General features: G+C 41.6%; 1 pseudogene; it reads right to left on the bottom strand.

The window, feature by feature from the left end:
- Window positions 1-4,213: 4,213 nt before the first annotated feature.
- On the bottom strand, window positions 4,214-4,319 carry LOC112446887 (uncharacterized; annotated as a pseudogene).
- Window positions 4,320-6,562: the final 2,243 nt, after the last annotated feature.

The following is a 6,562-nucleotide window of genomic DNA, read 5'->3' as shown; positions in this document are numbered from 1 at the left end:
GCTGCTGAAGACAGAGGAGCATTCACGGTAAGCCTCCTAGCTTAGAAAAATTAAAACCAACTCTCCTGGATAAAGGAACTCTCTCCCAGACACAAAGCCAAAACCCAGCTGCTTCCAAAATTTACAGAGTCCTGATGTTTTCTGTTTGTGTGCAAACTTATAAAAATGCCAAATACTCACCTTTCTCAGAAAGAGGAAGAGGAACTTTCTGAGTTCAACAGCCACCAAGTGAGTAACAAATAACTTTGGAAACTTTAAGATCAGAAGGTCTGTCGTCTACCTGGTCATTCTCAGCTTGTAGAATTAAAGAGAAAGATATGGCAAAAAACAAACCAAAATGAAACCAAAATCCAAAAACTCCCCCAAATCCAAAACAACAAAAATTTAAAAAAACACAAAAACCTACAGATGGAATTAATACAGTTCACTTGACAGTTATTTATTATCCTGCCCACTTCTTTCCAGCACCATTTCCATCACCACCACACCGGCCCCTCTTCTCCCCCAGTCCTTATACAGCTGCTTTCTTAATTAAGCACTGAATTAAGCAAGTAGTGATTCACTCCAGACAAGGGTATACTTTCAGGAATTTGCATACTCAAGTTTCCTGTGTTTCTTTGGAGAGGCTCATTCTTGATGAGGAAGAAAGCATTTGGTGGCTCATAGAAACTGTGACTTCCCCCTGGAGCTATTCTTCGCCTCCTTCCAGGGAATTCCCCTACTAACAATGAGCACAATGAACACAGGGTTTGATTATCTGCCCTGCCAGCTTCTTGCATGCAACAGAACCTATAAACAAAAATACAGGTAGGCATCTGCTTCTATGGAACTTAGTATAACCACTTAAATGGAATGCTAAATGTACAGCAACAATAAAAGGAAGGATGATAGAGCATTTTGACATCAAGCCTGTCCTTCCATTTCCCACAGATCCCAACTGCTTTCAAATGAACTGCCCATTAGAGGCATTCAATCCCAAAGAAAGGCAATGCCAAAGAATGCTCAAACTACCGCACAATTGCACTCATCTCACACGCTAGTAAACTAATGCTCAAAATTCTCCAAGCCAGGCTTCAGCGATATGTGAACTGTGAACTTCCTGATGTTCAAGCTGGTTTTAGAAAAGGCAGAGGAACCAGAGATCACATTGCCAACAGCCGCTGGATCATCGAAAAAGCAAGAGAGTTCCAGAAAAACATCTATTTCTGCTTTATTGACTATGCCAAAGCCTTTGACTGTGTGGATCACAATAAACTGTGCAAAATTCTGAAAGAGATGGGAATACCAGACCACCTGATCTGCCTCTTGAGAAATTTGTATGCAGGTCAGGAAGCAACAAGTGAGAACTGGACATGGAACAATAGACTGGTTCCAAATAGGAAAAGTAGTACGTCAAGGCTGTATATTGTCACCCTGCTTATTTAACTTATATGCAGAGTACATCATGAGAAACGCTGGACTGGAAGAAACACAAGCTGGAATCAAGATTGCTGGGAGAAATATCAATAACCTCAGATATGCAGATGACACCACCCTTATGGCAGAAAGTGAAGAGGAACTAAAGAGCCTCTTGATGAAAGTGAAAGAGGGAGAGTGAAAAAGTTGGCTTAAAGCTCAACATTCAGAAAACGAAGATCATGGCATCGGGTCCCTTCACTTCATGGGAAATAGATGGGGAAACAGTAGAAAGAGTGTCAGACTTTATTTTTTCGGGCTCCAAAATCACTGCAGATGGTGATTGCAGCCATGAAATTAAAAGATGCTTACTCCTTGGAAGGAAAGTTATGACCAACCAAGATAGCATATTCAAAAGCAGAGACATTACTTTGCCAACAAAGGTTCATCTAGTCAAGGCTATGGTTTTTCCTGTGGTCATGTATGGATGTGAGAGTTGGACTGTGAAGAAGGCTGAGAGCCGCAGATTTGATGCTTTTGAATTGTGGTGTTGGAGAAGACTCTTGAGAGTGCCTTGGACTGCAAGGAGATCCAACCAGTCCATTCTGAAGGAGTTCAGCCCTGGGATTTCTTTGGAGGGAATGATGCTGAAGCTGAAACTCCAGTACTTTGGCCTCCTCATGCGAAGAGTTGGCTCATTGGAAAAGACTCTGATGCTGGGAGGGATTGGGGGCAGGAGGAGAAGGGGACAACAGAGAATGAGATGGCTGGATGGCGTCACTGACTCGATGGACGTGAGTCTGGGTGGACTCTGGGATTTGGTGATGGACAGGGAGGCCTGGCGTGCTGCGATTCATGGGGTCGCAAAGAGTCAGACACGACTGAGCGACTGAACTGAACTGAACTGAATGGGCCCTTATTAGGCAGTTTTACTGAAAAATTGAGTAGAGCTTACAGAAATAGTGGTGCATGAGAAGGGTGGCCTTTTACTCACTCCCAGAGGGGCCATGAGGATGTTGACAATACCTTTTTCAAGGGGAGAAAGTGAGTTAATACATACTAAGCTTTTCAGCATAATGCCTGGAACATGGCAAGCCCTGTGTCTGAATTTGCTATTACAATACAGAAAGTCCCAAACTTCACGATGGCTTAAGGTGTTTCAACTTTACAATGGTGTGGAAGATGTATGCATTCAGTAGAGAATATACTTGGAGTTTGAAATGTGATCTTATCCCAGACTAGTGACATTTTTTGTTTATGAGGGTAAACAACTGATACAACTATTTTGTACCCAGACTGCCATTCTGTTTTCCATTTTGGGGAGTGTATTCAATATATTACATGAGATATTCAACACTTTATTCTAAAATAGGTTTTGTGTCAGATGATTTTGCCTGACTGTAGGCTAAATGTATGCGTCCTAGGAAAGTTTAAGGTATGCTGATCAGAACTATGACGTTTGGTAGGTTAGGTGAATAGAACCCATTTTTGACTTTATTTCTAATTTATGATGGCTTTATGTCTGATTCTTTGTGAACCCATGGACTGTAGCCTGCCAGGCTCCTCTGTCCATGGAATTCTCCAGGCAAGATTACTGGAGTGGATTGCCATTTCCTTCTCCAGGGTATCTTCCCTACCCAGGGACTGAACCTGGGTCTCTCTTGTTGCAGGCAGATTTTTTACCTTCAGGGAAGTCCAGTATCAGAATGTTATCCCACAGGAAATCAAGGAAGATCTGTATATAGACTCTTCTCTTCTTTCAAAAACACAAAACTCCTGATAAAAATCACCTGGCAGAGGCCCAGAATAGTGTAAATTCATGAGAACTAATTTTGAAACATAAGAATATTCATTTAGACAATTATCAACTGGTAGCAAATTCCTAGGGCAGGAACCTAACTACTTTTAAGGGATTAAAAATCCTAAAACATTCCCTTGGAATGTTTGGCACCTTAGGCCGAACTTAGAATAGTTTTTAAAGATATTGAAGAGAACAGTTATATTCTTATAACTATTAAGCAAGAATTTGTTGTTGTTTTTCAGTAGCTAAGTTGTGTCTGGCTCTGCAATGCCATGGACTGTAGCCCGCTCGGCTCCTGTCCTTAGAGTTCTCCCAGCAAGTGAGTTCTCCCATTTCCTTCTCTAGCTAAGTAAGAATCAGTTCAGTTCAGTCGCTCAGTCATGTCCGATTTTTTGCAGCCCCATGAATTGCAGCACGCCAGGCCTCCCCGTCTATCACCAACTCCCGGAGTTCACTCAAACTCACGCCCATCGAGTTGGTGATGCCATCCAGCCATCTCATCCTCTGTCATCCCCTTCTCCTCCTGCCCCCAATCCCTCCCAGCATCAGTCTTTTCCAATGAGTCAACTCTTTGCATGAGGTGCCCAAAGTACTGGAGTTTCAGCTTTAGCATCATTCCCTCCAAAGAAATCCCAGGGCTGATCTCCTTCAGAATGGACTGGTTGGATCTCCTTGCAGTCCAAGGGACTTTCAAGAGTCTTCTCCAATACCACAGTTCAAAAGCATCAATTCTTCAGCGCTCAGCTTTCTTCACAGTCCAACTCTCACATCCATACATGATCACTGGAAAAACCATAGCCTTGACTAGACAGAATAGTTGCATATGAATGCTGTTTCTGACAGATGGAACAAGTTAAGTTTACCCCCTCAGATGGCTGAAGCCTTTTACCAATATTTATGGGATGACTTTTTAAGATTTTTACTTGTCTTTTTTAAAATTTATTTTTAATTGAGGGAAAATTGCTTTACAATGTTGTGTTGTAATGTTACTATTTTACAGCGATGCAAATTAGACATAATTATACATATATCATCTCCCTCTTGATCTCAGAATTATTCTTCTCCACAGAAATCTTTAGTAAAAAGTGAAAGATTTATATGATAGGAAGAGAAACCAGAGTATTACTTGTCTTTAATAGATATCTTATTGGGGACCTGGCAAGGGAGTTTATGGCACTGGAGTTATGGAAATATTAAATAGCATTTTGCTTTTTAAAATCTCTCTCTTTTTGTTTTTTGTTTTTTTTTCCAGTCCCAAGGTTGCTTTAGCCAACAACTATCTTTTTGAATGCCTACATTTAAAATATATAAGATCAATAGTTCAAGGGATTAGGAATTGTAGATTTTATCTAAGAAGGAAGTCGGGGACATATTTGCCTGTTAGCAGAAATCCAGGATAATTGCTATAATCTTTTTCTTTTCTTTAATGATAGGAAGATTAGTTGAGTATTTTTAGTGTATGAAGTGCCATCCCCAAATACACAAAAGTCTGGACCTGGTAGGTTCTGCTTACAGAGTAAGGAACAATAAATCAAGCTTTTTTGTAAATGTTCTGGACCTCTGTTAAAGCAGTTTCCTGGCTATCAGTATTTACATAAGTTTTTTACACTGGCTGAGTGCCATCTGTAGTTCTTGACATTTGTTCTCTGATCTTCCCCTCCTAATCTTGTAGAAGCAATAAAGGCCCCTTATGACAAACTCCCCTGACAGCTGGCCTGGTTGGACAAAAAGAAGCTTGCCTGTAACTTCATGTCTTAGGCGTCTAGCTGGCTGGCTAGCTGCTAATACAAGACTGACAGGCAACCTGCATCACCCAAGTGGCAGAAAGCAGGGGTGCCGGAAGCCAGCACGGGAGATCCCACCCCTGACAAGGTCATGTGGAAGAGATCTGACGAGCAAGGAAGATCAGGATTCGAGGGACCCCCTGGACCTGCTCGAGCATCTAACCCCAAACCAGAATCTGTCTGTCTTACTATTTTGTGCCTTTTACCAACTCTTCTGACAATAACAGGGGGCTATCCCCGACCACCTTTCTCTGGAAAAAGTCAACTTAGGGCTTTAGTTAATAAGTCTCCTGGGCATGATAGGAGTGTTTCAATTCAAACCTCTCTGATGGCTTTCTAGTTTGCCTGACAAGTTTATCCAGACTCTTGCAGCTACACATGTGATTGTTCACAACCTCCCAACCATGAGAGACACGGGAAGCCTAAAACATTCTAAAAATATAGAGCCTTTCAAAGAATTAAAAACTATTAGAGTAGTGCTGGTGTAAGATTTCATTGTTAAGCCAATGCTTGCTGCCAAGTGCCCATATCCCTTATCCATTGTGCACCTGGAAGTGCATTGGTTAACACAGTTGGAATGTAAGAAAAACAAGTAGTAGCCTTGGAATTAACCACGTCAGACCTTTGAGCTAATTGGTTCTTTCTTTGTTGTAACTCACTGCACCTTTGCTCCGTGAGAATGTAACTCTATTTAGCACTTTCTGAGGCTGACAGATTAGAAATATAAATAAAAAACATTTCAAGGGAAAATAAGTTTTCTGGTTGAACAGCCTTTATCAAAAAAGGGTCATAAAATGTCCACAGGCCTCCAAGGCCAGAAGATAATGTACACAACATTGTTTATGGGAAAGGTATGCAGAAAAAAATCCTGGTTTTGATAAAGACAAAACAGATGTAATGTTTGGGCTGACTTTGCATGACTTTGCATCTTTCATTTCCCTCTATGTACAAGTCAAGGTATAAAAGATCCTTTTGAAAATAAAGTTATGGTGAGCTTTGCTCACCGAAGCTTGGTCCCCCTGTGTCATTCTTTCTTTCTTTCCTTTTCTTTCTTTCTCTCTCTCTTCTTCTTTCAGGATGACTCCTTGGGGCACAGGGGCTCTCTGAATTCACTTTTTTTCCTGGGCTTCTAAGAGCTGATTGGGAAGGCACCCTGTGTCTTCACTGGGGAGAGGGCGTCCTGCGTCCTCACCCCACGGAGTGGGCGCCTGTGGCCTCCGTGAACAGAGCAAGTTCTGTGTCAGAAGCTCTATTGGCTTTCTGTGTAAACCAAGGAAGATCAAGCCTCTTTCTCTCCCCTTTTACTTTCCTTATCACCGACGCCATCATCCCGAGGGATTCCCTGGATCCTGCCGGGGCTGGATCCTGGCACAGGGGGAATATTCTCACTCGTTACAAAAGTTCTCAGTATATAAAACAAGACAAATAGAGATTCTCTTCTCATGGTTTTTCATCCTTATGACAAATGACAGAGACAAAGGAAAGCATGATTCTTTCTGGGAGGCTAAGAATCAATAACTATAGGTGTTGATTACCAAAAACAAATTCACAAGAGTCACAGTTTAAGATCTGTTTTCACAAC

Source organism: Bos taurus, chromosome 5, assembly GCF_002263795.3.
Source record: "Bos taurus isolate L1 Dominette 01449 registration number 42190680 breed Hereford chromosome 5, ARS-UCD2.0, whole genome shotgun sequence".
Taxonomy (NCBI): domain Eukaryota; kingdom Metazoa; phylum Chordata; class Mammalia; order Artiodactyla; family Bovidae; genus Bos; species Bos taurus.
This window is presented reverse-complemented; position numbering and strand designations above follow the sequence as displayed.